At 48.9% G+C, this 13,601-nt stretch overlaps 1 protein-coding gene across 3 annotated transcripts in view; it reads left to right on the forward strand.

Moving 5' to 3' along the window:
* nfasca (neurofascin homolog (chicken) a) overlaps positions 1-13,601 on the forward strand; it is a 165,910-nt gene that overhangs the window by 62,588 nt on the left and 89,721 nt on the right. For all 3 annotated transcript variants that reach the window (XM_082534067.1, XM_082534068.1, XM_082534066.1), the window contains one exon: positions 11,655-11,712. The gene's annotated coding sequence lies outside the window, so the exon portion shown is untranslated. The remainder of the gene's footprint in view (positions 1-11,654; positions 11,713-13,601) is intronic.

The raw sequence follows: 13,601 nt of genomic DNA on the forward strand, positions 1-13,601 counted from the left end.
TTGATTGTTCGATGATCACGCTTCAGAAGCTTTGCAATTTTGAGACTGCTGCATCCCTCTGCAAGATATCTCACTATTTTTGACTTTTCTGAGCCTGTCAAGTCCTTCTTTTGACCCATTTTGCCAAAGGAAAGGACGTTGCCTAATAATTATGCACACCTGATATAGGGTGTTGATGTCATTAGACCACACCCCTTCTCATTACAGAGATGCACATCACCTAATATGCTTAATTGGTAGTAGGCTTTCGAGCCTACACAGCTTGGAGTTAGACAACATGCATGAAGAGGATGATGTGGACAAAATACTCATTTGCCTAATAATTCTGCACTCCCTGTAGTGCAGGTTTGTTTTACACTGATACAGAGTTCAGACCATGTTCTTATTTCACACTGAACTAAAAGAAGTGCACTTAAGGATGTACCATTAGAGACACAACACTGTGTCACTTCCTTTGCCCATCACTCATTTGTACTAGTGATGCGCGAATCATGAACGAATCGTTCAATACTCGAGAATCACTTTACTGGACTCGTGAATCATGATTCACAAGTCCAACTGACTCATCCCTGTTGCTGTTAGCAAACTAATTCCATTAGTAGAAATATACAAGAAGAACAAACCCTGAGTAGAAGCTCACCTCAAGACAACAGCTCCTCAGTTCACAGTAGCATCGCTCTGCTAACATGCTAGCAGCACATTTAAGTTACTCACCCCCTCCCTCCTGGCTCACAGCTTCTTCTTCTTGGTTGGCAACCAACGTTAAGGTCCATTACCGCCCCCTGGCTCACAGCTCAGTGGACATTTAGATGAGAAAATATATATTTAACACATTTAAGGAAAATACTAATAAAATAAAAATAAAAATAAATAAAATAAATGTTCCCATTAGAAATCTTTTTTTTGCTCTATAAAACTAGTTGTTTTTCTTTTTCAATCACTCATCTTAGCAGTAGGATTTACATGAAAAGAGAAACAAATTAAGTTTGAGTAAAAATGTATATTTTTTGCACTCTCTGGGCAACTGACTCTGTGACTCATATGACTCAAACACGATTCACTTCGGTGAGTGACTCATTCAAACTCGATTCAGTAAAAAGAATCGAATTTACCATCATTAATTTGTCCCCTTGTGACACCTCACACAGGCTGACTGTGAACATTGTTTAGCCCAAAGCTGTCTTTAAAAAAGTGGAAAATCAGTAACAGATAAATGTAAAATCCCATCACAGGGATGTGAGGTGTTTTTAGCTCAGGAGGTACAGCGGGCTATCTGCTAAGGTTGGTGGTTCAACCACTGGCTGCTCTAGATATCCTTGGGCATGACACTAAGCTCTCCAATGCATGAGTGTGTGTGTGCCTAAGAAAGCACTTAAAAAAGTGCTTGTGTGAATGATGCAGCTGTGTAAATGCGCTCAGGTCGAGCAGACACGTGCTACAGAAGAACCTGTCCAGTTTCCTTTGAGGGTCCATCTCACACAAAGAGGTGGAGCTAGCTGCTGTGGCGACCCCTTCACAATAAAAATCAAAAATTATTACTCCAACACTTGAGTGGCAGTGGTGCTTGGTCTGAGCACAGAGGACTGACTGCACCTTCAAACCGAGAAAAGGGGGTACACATGTAACCTTTACTTGCCTGGCACATATATGTATCCTAATGCTGGTCGACATGGTTCACATGGTAACTAGACTCTATTTGAATAAAAACTTCCAGTGTCTTTCTGTGCAGCACAATCACAGCCACACTGATTATCATTATTATTTTAATGCTGATGTTCTGATCCCGACTGCCCGCTGGTATGGCGCTGTCATTAAACATAGCACTGCTGCTGGTGTCTCCTTACACCGTTAAAAGGGTCCGTGGCGTGACAGATTACACCCCCTGTGTTAACATGTTATTGGCTGGGAGTGAGGATGCACTGACCCCATGTGACCTGGCCTATATTCAGTCTAGTTTTATTTACATCACCGATCATGCAGGTGCTTTATAGTCCGAGGTAACACATGAGTGAAAAAGTCAGAGCCAGCATCCGTTTGAGGGGAACGAGACAGAACAAAAGGCCCGTCTCTACATAAACTGGTCTCATCACATAATAATGACATCACAGCAGCAGCACTGCTGTTAAAGACACAGCTGATGCTGGTACAGCTCTCTGCACCTGCCTTATTCATGTGTTTGTGTGCATGTGTGCACACACTACTCAGTCTATCACTGCTGGTCCCTCATACACAGTCTAGCACTCGCAGCACTGCTCTAAAAAGGTGTGTGTTTCTGTTGTGTGTCTGCACATGTTTCCTCCCTCCCCCACCGTGCTGTTTACCCCGTGACCTCTGAACTCTATACCCTCCCCGTCCAGTGATGTCATTATATGACAGTGACATCATTTCTAATCTACAGCCAGTTGCAGCCTGTAGGCCCTCAGCTGAGAACGGAGACATGCTGGGCTCATGGTTTGTGCAGTAACATGCAGAGTAGCATGAATGAGTTCAGACGATGATTTCAGCTTTCTATTGATTATTCTTCCCTGAGAAGAATTTAACCTCTGCGCTGCGTCACCAGCTTTCCCCGCAGTCTGATGTTTGTGTTGTTTCCTAACTGCTACTGAAAACCAATGAACAGATTTCATAACCTCCCCAAAAACCATAAATAATAATTGAACCAAGTCCAGAAATGGCACAGCTTTGTCTCCTGGATTATTTTATACTGTCTCACTCTCCCCACACTTCTGCTGAGTAACCCGTCATCTTTGTGTCAGTGTGATGATTTACAAATAGGTCCTGAAGGCGAGTGAGTGTCCATCAGTTCATGCACTGGAGCTGAAGCACATTTGCAGCAGTGCACCAGCAAGTCTACCTCTGAATGGCCAGAGAAACCAACATGGAGGTTTTGGAGTGACCTAGATCTCCTCAGTAGACTGACATGCTTTGGCATGACTTTAAACAGGCTGTTCATGCTTAAACACTCTTCAGTGCGGCCGAATTAAAACAATTCTCTAAAGACGAGCGAGCCAAACCTGCTCATGCGAGAGGCTCATTGCCCGTTAATGGGCAAAATGCTTCATTCAAATTGTTGTGTCAGGACTTCAGCACAGAGCAGAGTGGTGTATTCATCATCTCAGAGCAGACTTTGCTACTCCACCTTTTCTGAAAGGTGAGGTCAGTAAGAGTGGATGTCAGCAGTATGGACGGTGTAAGCATCATTCATCAAACCACTGACCTCCCGATTGGCAGACGCCCTGCCCTACCTCTTGAGCTGCCCTCAGAACTGGAAACAGTCTCGACGGGACTTTTCATATTGTGATAGTCAGTGAAAACATAATTTGTCCTTCCACATTAGACTCAGCTGTGACTCTACATTAACAGATACACAAGAAAGATCATCGCGTTCAAAGGCTGTTTTATTAGAAGCTGGTAAAGAACGTTTCACGTCTTACAGTTTGAAGTGTGCTGAACAAAGCTGTGTCTGCAGAGCCCGCCATGCTCAGTGAACACAACCTGCAGGAAGGTGCAGGAAACGAGGACGCAGTCTGGACGGGGTGTCGAGGGTGAACGTGTGGTTGCCAGGGGATACGTGTGTATCTGGATGTCACGCTCAGTGGGAGCTGTGGGTTGGAAAATGACCTAGTTTTAACCGGAAACACGGAAACAAAGAGGAGTGGGAGAAGGCAGAGTGGAGCTGCAGCTGGAAGACCAGCAAATTCACTGGTTTGATTTCCGACAAACACAAAAAGCACAACAGCAGCACTGCAGAGGGGCTACAGTCACGACAGCTGTAGCTTTGTGTGTGTGCGTGCATACTCCTGTATGTTGAGTTTGTAGCAACAGTGTGTGAAATGCTGAACTGTGAACCCCACGCTGCTTGTTGTTGAGCTGTTGTGTTGCATGAAAACAGATTTAAATGAGAGACAGGAGGGCTGAACACACCCACAGTGTCCACAGTGAACCAGGGACAGCTTCACAGGGAAGCTGGCTGCTGGTGATGGCTGGCTAATCGATCTGATTGGAGTATAAAATGTGATTAAACAGCAAATAGCACTGTTCTCGGTTCTCAGGATGTTTCAAGCTTAATGATGAATTGTCTAATCGTAAGGTGTGCAGAGCATCCATCTCCTCGACTCCACCCAGGACAATAACATGAGGTCTGTTACTCGTTGTAGCAGACTTGGCCTTGCTGCTGGCTAATCTTTAGGTAATGTTGCTGTTGAATAAAAAGATGAGAACGTGTACATCAGAACTCTGAGACACCAGGCCCTTTGTTCTTAGCTCACGTTCCTCCCCACACATTAAATATGTGGCGTCCTGTAGTTGTGGGGATATGATACACCTGCAGCCTGTGTTGGATCAACTCTTTGCTCACCTGTTGATGTTTCAGTCTGCCCTGCATCATAATGTACAAACCATCCCAGCTCACATGAAGCTAAGAAGCTGATCTTACTATGGGAAATATTGGTGACATATTAAATGGCAATTTTCACTTTATTACAGGCAATCGTAAGTTTGCCCATTCCTCTGCCCCACAGCTCACATATGTACATGCTCAGCTTACAAAGCCTGCTCTGGAGCCTTTGCTGCTTCCATGGAGATCACTGGCCACAAACAGCCACTCTGATCTTAACTGGGACTAAAATGATAAGAAATAAATGTGTGAAATATAGAAAGTTCTGGTAGCTCACTGCCCAGACTCTTCACTTTAGCCTGCTTATGTTTTCTTTCTGTAACTGTAGTCGTAAAAAACTGTGATGTCATTTAACTGTTCATTGTTTAATGACTGTGAGGAGTATGAACGGCCATAATGGAGGTTTTCATCAGTCAAACAGTCCAAAGTTTGAGCTTGTTTGTGGTTCAGAATCATAAACGGCTTCAAGCTCACTCAGACACTGAGCCATGGCTCTGTGCCACATGCACACATGTCTGCATCTCTGCCATTCAGACACACTTTATATGCACTTCATGTGATGTCACTGTCAATACTGAACTGCACATCGAGTCTTTTTAAAGGGGGCAGTTTGTGTTGCTGTGATGGACAAGTTTGAAAGTGTTTGTCCTCCACAGTGGAAAATGACTTTACCCAGCTCCCCGTCTCTCTGTGGACCTGGACCACTACACTCGCCGTCTCTCTCTGTGGACCTGGACCACTACACTCCCCGTCTCTCTGTGGACCTGGACCACTACACTCGCCGTCTCTCTCTGTGGACTTGGACCGCTACACTCCCCGTCTCTCTCTGTGGACCTGGACCGCTACACTCCCCGTCTCTCTGTGGACCTGGACCGCTACACTCGCCGTCTCTCTGTGGACTTGGACCGCTACACTCGGCGTCTCTCTCTGTGGACCTGGACCGCTACACTCGCCGTCTCTCTCTGTGGACCTGGACCGCTACACTCCCCGTCTCTCTGTGGACCTGGACCGCTACACTCGCCGTCTCTCTGTGGACTTGGACCGCTACACTCCCCGTCTCTCTCTGTGGACCTGGACCACTACACTCGCCGTCTCTCTCTGTGGACCTGGACCGCTACACTCCCCGTCTCTCTGTGGACCTGGACCGCTACACTCCCCGTCTCTCTCTGTGGACCTGGACCGCTACACTCCCCGTCTCTCTGTGGACCTGGACCGCTACACTCGCCGTCTCTCTGTGGACTTGGACCGCTACACTCCCCGTCTCTCTCTGTGGACTTGGACCGCTACACTCGCCGTCTCTCTCTGTGGACCTGGACCGCTACACTCGCCGTCTCTCTCTGTGGACTTGGACCGCTACACTCCCCGTCTCTCTCTGTGGACCTGGACCGCTACACTCCCCGTCTCTCTCTGTGGACCTGGACCGCTACACTCGCCGTCTCTCTGTGGACTTGGACCGCTACACTCCCCGTCTCTCTGTGGACCTGGACCGCTACACTCCCCGTCTCTCTCTGTGGACCTGGACCGCTACACTCGCCGTCTCTCTGTGGACCTAGACCGCTACACTCGCCGTCTCTCTCTGTGGACCTGGACCGCTACACTCCCCGTCTCTCTGTGGACCTGGACCGCTACACTCCCCGTCTCTCTCTGTGGACCTGGACCGCTACACTCGCCGTCTCTCTCTGTGGACCTGGACTGCTACACTCGCCGTCTCTCTCTGTGGACCTGGACCGCTACACTCCCCGTCTCTCTGTGGACCTAGACTGCTACACTCGCCGTCTCTCTCTGTGGACCTGGACCGCTACACTCACCGTCTCTCTCTGTGGACTTGGACCGCTACACTCGCCGTCTCTCTCTGTGGACCTGGACCGCTACACTCCCTGTCTCTCTGTGGACCTAGACCGCTACACTCGCCGTCTCTCTCTGTGGACCTGGACCGCTACACTCCCCGTCTCTCTGTGGACCTGGACCGCTACACTCGCCGTCTCTCTCTGTGGACCTGGACCGCTACACTCCCCGTCTCTCTCTGTGGACCTGGACCACTACACTCCCCGTCTCTCTGTGGACCTAGACCGCTACACTCGCCGTCTCTCTCTGTGGACCTGGACCGCTACACTCCCCGTCTCTCTGTGGACCTGGACCGCTACACTCGCCGTCTCTCTCTGTGGACCTGGACCGCTACACTCCCCGTCTCTCTCTGTGGACCTGGACCGCTACACTCACCGTCTCTCTCTGTGGACCTGGACCGCTACACTCCCTGTCTCTCTGTGGACCTAGACCGCTACACTCGCCGTCTCTCTCTGTGGACCTGGACCGCTACACTCCCTGTCTCTCTGTGGACCTAGACCGCTACACTCGCCGTCTCTCTCTGTGGACCTGGACCGCTACACTCGCCGTCTCTCTGTGGACCTGGACCGCTACACTCCCTGTCTCTCTCTGTGGACCTGGACCGCTACACTCCCCGTCTCTCTCTGTGGACCTGGACCGCTACACTCCCTGTCTCTCTGTGGACCTAGACCGCTACACTCGCCGTCTCTCTGTGGACCTGGACCGCTACACTCGCCGTCTCTCTCTGTGGACCTGGACCGCTACACTCCCCGTCTCTCTGTGGACCTAGACCGCTACACTCGCCGTCTCTCTCTGTGGACTTGGACCGCTACACTCACCGTCTCTCTCTGTGGACCTGGACCGCTACACTCGCCGTCTCTCTCTGTGGACCTGGACCGCTACACTCACCGTCTCTCTCTGTGGACCTGGACCGCTACACTCGCCGTCTCTCTCTGTGGACCTGGACCGCTACACTCGCCGTCTCTCTCTGTGGACTTGGACCGCTACACTCACCGTCTCTCTCTGTGGACCTGGACCGCTACACTCGCCGTCTCTCTGTGGACCTAGACCGCTACACTCGCCGTCTCTCTCTGTGGACCTGGACCGCTACACTCCCCGTCTCTCTGTGGACCTGGACCGCTACACTCGCCGTCTCTCTGTGGACCTACACCGCTACACTCCCCGTCTCTCTCTGTGGACCTGGACCGCTACACTCCCCGTCTCTCTGTGGACCTGGACCGCTACACTTGCCGGCTCTCTCTGTGGACCTGGACCGCTACACTCCCCGTCTCTCTCTGTGGACCTGGACCGCTACACTCCCCGTCTCTCTGTGGACCTAGACCGCTACACTCGCCGTCTCTCTCTGTGGACCTGGACCGCTACACTCGCCGTCTCTCTCTGTGGACTTGGACCGCTACACTCGCCGTCTCTCTCTGTGGACCTGGACCGCTACACTCCCTGTCTCTCTGTGGACCTAGACCGCTACACTCGCCGTCTCTCTCTGTGGACCTGGACCGCTACACTCCCTGTCTCTCTGTGGACCTAGACCGCTACACTCGCCGTCTCTCTCTGTGGACCTGGACCGCTACACTCCCCGTCTCTCTGTGGACCTGGACCGCTACACTCGCCGTCTCTCTCTGTGGACCTGGACCGCTACACTCGCCGTCTCTCTCTGTGGACCTGGACCGCTACACTCCCCGTCTCTCTGTGGACCTGGACCGCTACACTCGCCGTCTCTCTCTGTGGACCTGGACCGCTACACTCGCCGTCTCTCTGTGGACCTGGACCGCTACACTCCCCGTCTCTCTCTGTGGACCTGGACCGCTACACTCCCCGTCTCTCTCTGTGGACCTGGACCGCTACACTCGCCGTCTCTCTGTGGACCTGGACCGCTACACTTGCCGTCTCTCTCTGTGGACCTGGACCGCTACACTCCCCGTCTCTCTCTGTGGACCTGGACCGCTACACTCGCCGTCTCTCTCTGTGGACCTAGACCGCTACACTCGCCGTCTCTCTCTGTGGACCTGGACCGCTACACTCGCCGTCTCTCTCTGTGGACCTGGACCGCTACACTCGCCGTCTCTCTCTGTGGACTTGGACCGCTACACTCCCCGTCTCTCTCTGTGGACCTGGACCGCTACACTCCCCGTCTCTCTGTGGACCTGGACCGCTACACTCCCCGTCTCTCTCTGTGGACCTGGACCGCTACACTCCCCGTCTCTCTGTGGACCTGGACCGCTACACTCGCCGTCTCTCTCTGTGGACCTGGACCGCTACACTCACCGTCTCTCTCTGTGGACTTGGACCGCTACACTCACCGTCTCTCTCTGTGGACCTGGACCGCTACACTCCCTGTCTCTCTGTGGACCTGGACCGCTACACTCGCCGTCTCTCTCTGTGGACCTGGACCGCTACATTCCCCGTCTCTCTCTGTGGACCTGGACCGCTACACTCACCGTCTCTCTCTGTGGACCTGGACCGCTACACTCGCCGTCTCTCTGTGGACCTGGACCGCTACACTCGCCGTCTCTCTCTGTGGACTTGGACCGCTACACTCACCGTCTCTCTCTGTGGACCTGGACCGCTACACTCCCCGTCTCTCTCTGTGGACTTGGACCGCTACACTCGCCGTCTCTCTGTGGACCTAGACCGCTACACTCGCCGTCTCTCTCTGTGGACCTGGACCGCTACACTCCCCGTCTCTCTGTGGACCTAGACCGCTACACTCCCCGTCTCTCTCTGTGGACCTGGACCGCTACACTCCCCGTCTCTCTGTGGACCTAGACCGCTACACTCCCCGTCTCTCTCTGTGGACCTGGACCGCTACACTCCCCGTCTCTCTGTGGACCTGGACCGCTACACTCCCCGTCTCTCTGTGGACCTGGACCGCTACACTTGCCATCTTCTCTGCAGCTCCAGTGGTCTCCACCCTGCTACCTGCAGCTATTAAGAAAGAAAATGGATTTCCAGTTTCAGTTGTGCAATCACGCCTTCATTTTTTCCACTGTGGTGGAAACAGCTGTGCTTCAACATTAGCAGAATAATGACATATTTTATTTATTTATTTATTTTTTTATTTAACCTTTATTTAACCAGGAATGTCCCGTTGAGATCAAAAACCTCTATTTCAAGGGAGTCCTGGCCAAGAGGCAGCACATTTCAAAACAAATACATACGAACAAACAAAGTTAAAATTACAGAAAACAATTACACATTATTGAGGCAGCCTGTAGGCCTTTGAGTTTAGTTTTAAAAACATTTAAAGACAACAGTTCAGTCAGTTTCCAGTCTTTCTGTAACAGATTCCACAAAAAAGGCGCAGAGTGCACAAAGGCTTTCTTACCCAGCTCTGTGCGGACAAGGGGAACAGACAGCAGCAGCTGATCATTTGAACGCAAGGAGTAAGAACCACTATTTGTCCTTGTGAGCAAAGTACAAACATAAGGAGGCAGCAATCCAAGCATAGCTTTGTAAATAAAAGTGTACCAATGCCCCTGTCTTCTAATGGCCAAAGAAGGCAATTTTACTCTTAAGTACAAATCACAGTGATGGGTCAGGTATTTACAATTGGTAATAAACCTCAAGGAAGCATGATACATCGTGTCCAACATTAGAAGACATGAAGAAGAAGCGTTCATATACAGAATGTCACCATAATCTAACACAGATAAAGGTTGCAGTGACAAGACGTTTTTTTACTGCAAAAGAAAAGCACTGCTTATTACGGAAGAAAAAACGAAGTTTAAGTCTCAGTTTCTTTACTAGTCTCTCTATATGTGGTTTAAAGGTGAAGGAGTCATCAATCCAGACACCAAGGTATTTATATTCATGAACCATCTCTATGACATTTCCTTCAAGGGTGGACACCACTGGTATAGGCTCCGGGACCTTCTTTGACTTAGAAAACAACATTAGCTTAGTCTTGTCAGCATTGAGAACTAATTTTAGCTGAATAAGTGAATGCTGGAAAGCAACAAAGGCTTTCTGTAGGGTTTCAATGGCCTGAGCAAGAGATGATCCATAACAGTAAATAACTGTGTCATCAGCATAAGAATGCAAATTTGTGTCTGAGACATTTTGACCCAAGTCATTGATATATAAAAGGAACAGAAGGCGACACAATCACTAATGCATACTGTCACGGCCCGCGAGGGCAGACCGTGTGGAGAGTGTTTGGTGGATCCAGGTGCGGACACAGACGCAGGAGGCAAAACTTGTGCTAAGCTCAAAGCGAGCCTTTAATCAGGGCTGACACAGAAGGCAAAATAACAAACCACAAACTATGGGAAAACTAAAGACCTAAACTGGGAGTAACTAAGGCTATAAACGAAGACCAGGACTGAACTATGACGAAGTACTGCGGACAGACTATGAACACGACATGAGAAACTGTGAACGAGATCTCGGTGCAGGCACATGAAGGTGCAGGCACATGAAGGTGCAGGCAAACATGACTGGAGAAAGTGACTATGAACATGTCCAATACTGAATCTTGCAGACTAGAATCATGACGTGCAGCTAGAAATAACAGGGTGCATGAACAGACGACGCGACACTGACACGAAGACACACTGGGCTAAAATACACAGAGGAAGTCATCAAGGAATTAGAGACAGAAGGGGACACAGCTAGAAACACTGACATAAGACAGGAACATGAACCTTCAGAGTAAAACAGGAAACAAGACAGCACTAAACAAAGACGCAGACACGACACAGAGACAGACTAGACACTGAACTAAACCTGCAATAAACATGAGAACACAAAACCTACGAACTAATCCCTGAACAAGAAGAACTGAAACAAAGAGTCATAATCATCAGCATCATAATAAGGAAAGAATCCAAAATGCAAAAACACACCAAAACATAGCGACTCAAAATACTGGGTCAAGCTGAGCCAGAACCGCGGCAGCATAAATAACAATGATTCTTTTCGTAGTGTGGTCGGTGAGTGCATGTGTGAAACACAGAAGTGTAAGCTCAGCTTACCACAGAGTCCACCAGTCAGACCATGTGTAACAGTGTGTGTTGTTGTGTACTGTACATGTTTCATACAAAGAGACAAAGAAAGAAGGAAAAGAACATGCTGGAGTCCCAAAGGCAGCACCTGGTGCACAGATGAGCTCTCCGAAAGCACAAACACACACACAAAGTCCTCAGGCATACAACAGTGTGTGAGTGTGCACACGCTGTTAGGGTAGGTACAATATCTGACCGGCTGAATAAATCCTTTTCCCTCCCCAACAACTGTGTCTCTATTTGGGGAAAATCCACAGAAACATGAGTGGGTTTGTGTACTGGGAGCTTCAACCTGACCCAGTGTGCAGGCTTCTCCATGCTTCTGCATTAGCTGAACAGAAGAGGGAAAGCTGTGTGGAAACTGATAAACTATACAAAGTGCATTAATCTGTGTTCTCTCTGCTTCTCACCAGGCCTGCAAAGTGCTTCTCACACAGTGAGTGGACGAGGAAGCTGTCCACATACGTGAACGTGAGTCACTGATTGTCTCTTTCTTACTGGTACTCACTGGTGGACCACAGGAGTCCCAGTGTGACAGGTTAGTCTTGATGCATGACAGAGGTTACTGTAGCTGCATTCATGTAAAATTCCAAATGTCGCTCTTTGGCGTATAACTTAGAGCTTAGATAACTGAGCGCTGTACACAGCAGAGTGATCTGGGACAGAATGAAGAGCAGCAGTGAAAGGAAGATGACAGGTAGCCGTGTCATGACAGCACGTTACAATGAGCTGCTGGTGGCAGAGCTGAAGATAAACACAAATAAATAAACACAAGTAAACAGAGCATTTAAATACACTTTTACACTACAGTCTCATGTAACAGGCAAAGTTTAGTTACAGGTCTCCAAAAGTTGATTCTGTTCATCTGGACGTAGCGTTTAGTGGGAGAAACGTTTCGTCACTCATCCAGGTGACTTGCTGGTCATGAGAATTTGCATAATTACGATTAAGGAACTGACCTCCCAGCCCATCGTTCCTTCAGTGGGCTGGTTTCAGTCATTATGCAAATGTGCTGTTTATAAGATTGAAACCTGCAGTCAGCTGAGACTGAAGACGTCACCTGATGATGACGAAACGTTTGTGCCACAAAACGCCTCGTCCAGATGAACATAATCAGCTTTTGGAGATTTACTTACCTGGATGATTGAAAATGCATCAAGGCGTTTAGTTACAGGTCTTTCAAGAACGTTAGTCTTTGTTTTTAAACGTACAGATCGTACAAGTCCATTTTTGTCACGAATGGTTTCCAGAACTCTCCCAAGTGGCCAGGAACCACGTGGTGCAGAGGAATCCATTATAATGACTATATCTCCAGGTTTTAGACTCTTCTTCTTTTGGTTCCATTTTTGTCTCTCCTGTAACCAAGGCGACTATTCACGTAGCCATCGTTTCCAAAGATCTGAGAAGTACTGAGCCTGTTTCCATCTTCTCTTCAGATACATATCCTGAGGGTCAAATCAGGAGGATGTGATTTGGTGTAAGTGGCTCTGGGGCTTTTGGATCATCAGAAAGCTTTGTGATGGGTCTGTCATTTAAAATTGCTTCAGTTTCACACTGAACTGTATTTAATCCATCGCCGTCCAACTGTTGTTGCTGAAGAACGGATCTCAGAATCTTTCTGACCATACGGATTATCCATTCCCAAATTCCACCATGTTGTGATGCTCCAGGCGGATTAAAACTCCAAACAGCTTCAATTTGGGGATGTTTCAGCGATTTAAGAGCCTCTCTTAACTCTGTCTGCTCCAACAAAATTGGTTCCATTGTCCGATTGGATGCGAGCGACTTGACCTCTCCAACTCACAAAACGGCGCAAAGCATTATGCAGGCATCTGTGCTTGGAGAGCTAGCCACTTCCAAGTGCACCGCTCAGCTGGCTAAACAGGTGAAAATGACTCCATAACGTTTAGCTGTACCTCGTCCTCTTTTCACTTCACCGACGTTGGTGAGTGGTGGGTTATCTGGCAAAATTCTTTCCTTGGGTAAATCTGCCATCTTTTGCTCCAAGGCCTTTCCAGGATATTTTCTGCAAAAATTACATTCTGCGATAACCTTCCTTACAGCCGAGTTGGCCTTTGTGATCCAGTATTTTCTCCTTAGTGTGGATAAGGTGTGGTTACGACCGCTATGACCAAGCTGTTGATGAATGTGCTTTAGGATGAGACTTGCTACATGTTGATCCTTTGCAAGAACAAAGGGATGCTTCATTTCTTCTGGTAAGGAGCCCTTTGTCAGTCGTCCCCCAACTCTTAAGAGGCCTTCATCATCAAGATAAGGGTCTAATCTATAAATTGAGCTGTGCCTGCTCACAGAACCTTTCCCACTTGACAACGTAGCAATCTCCTCTCCAAATCTTTGTT

This window comes from Aulonocara stuartgranti (assembly GCF_965226115.1).
Source record: "Aulonocara stuartgranti genome assembly, chromosome: 5".
NCBI lineage: Eukaryota > Metazoa > Chordata > Actinopteri > Cichliformes > Cichlidae > Aulonocara > Aulonocara stuartgranti.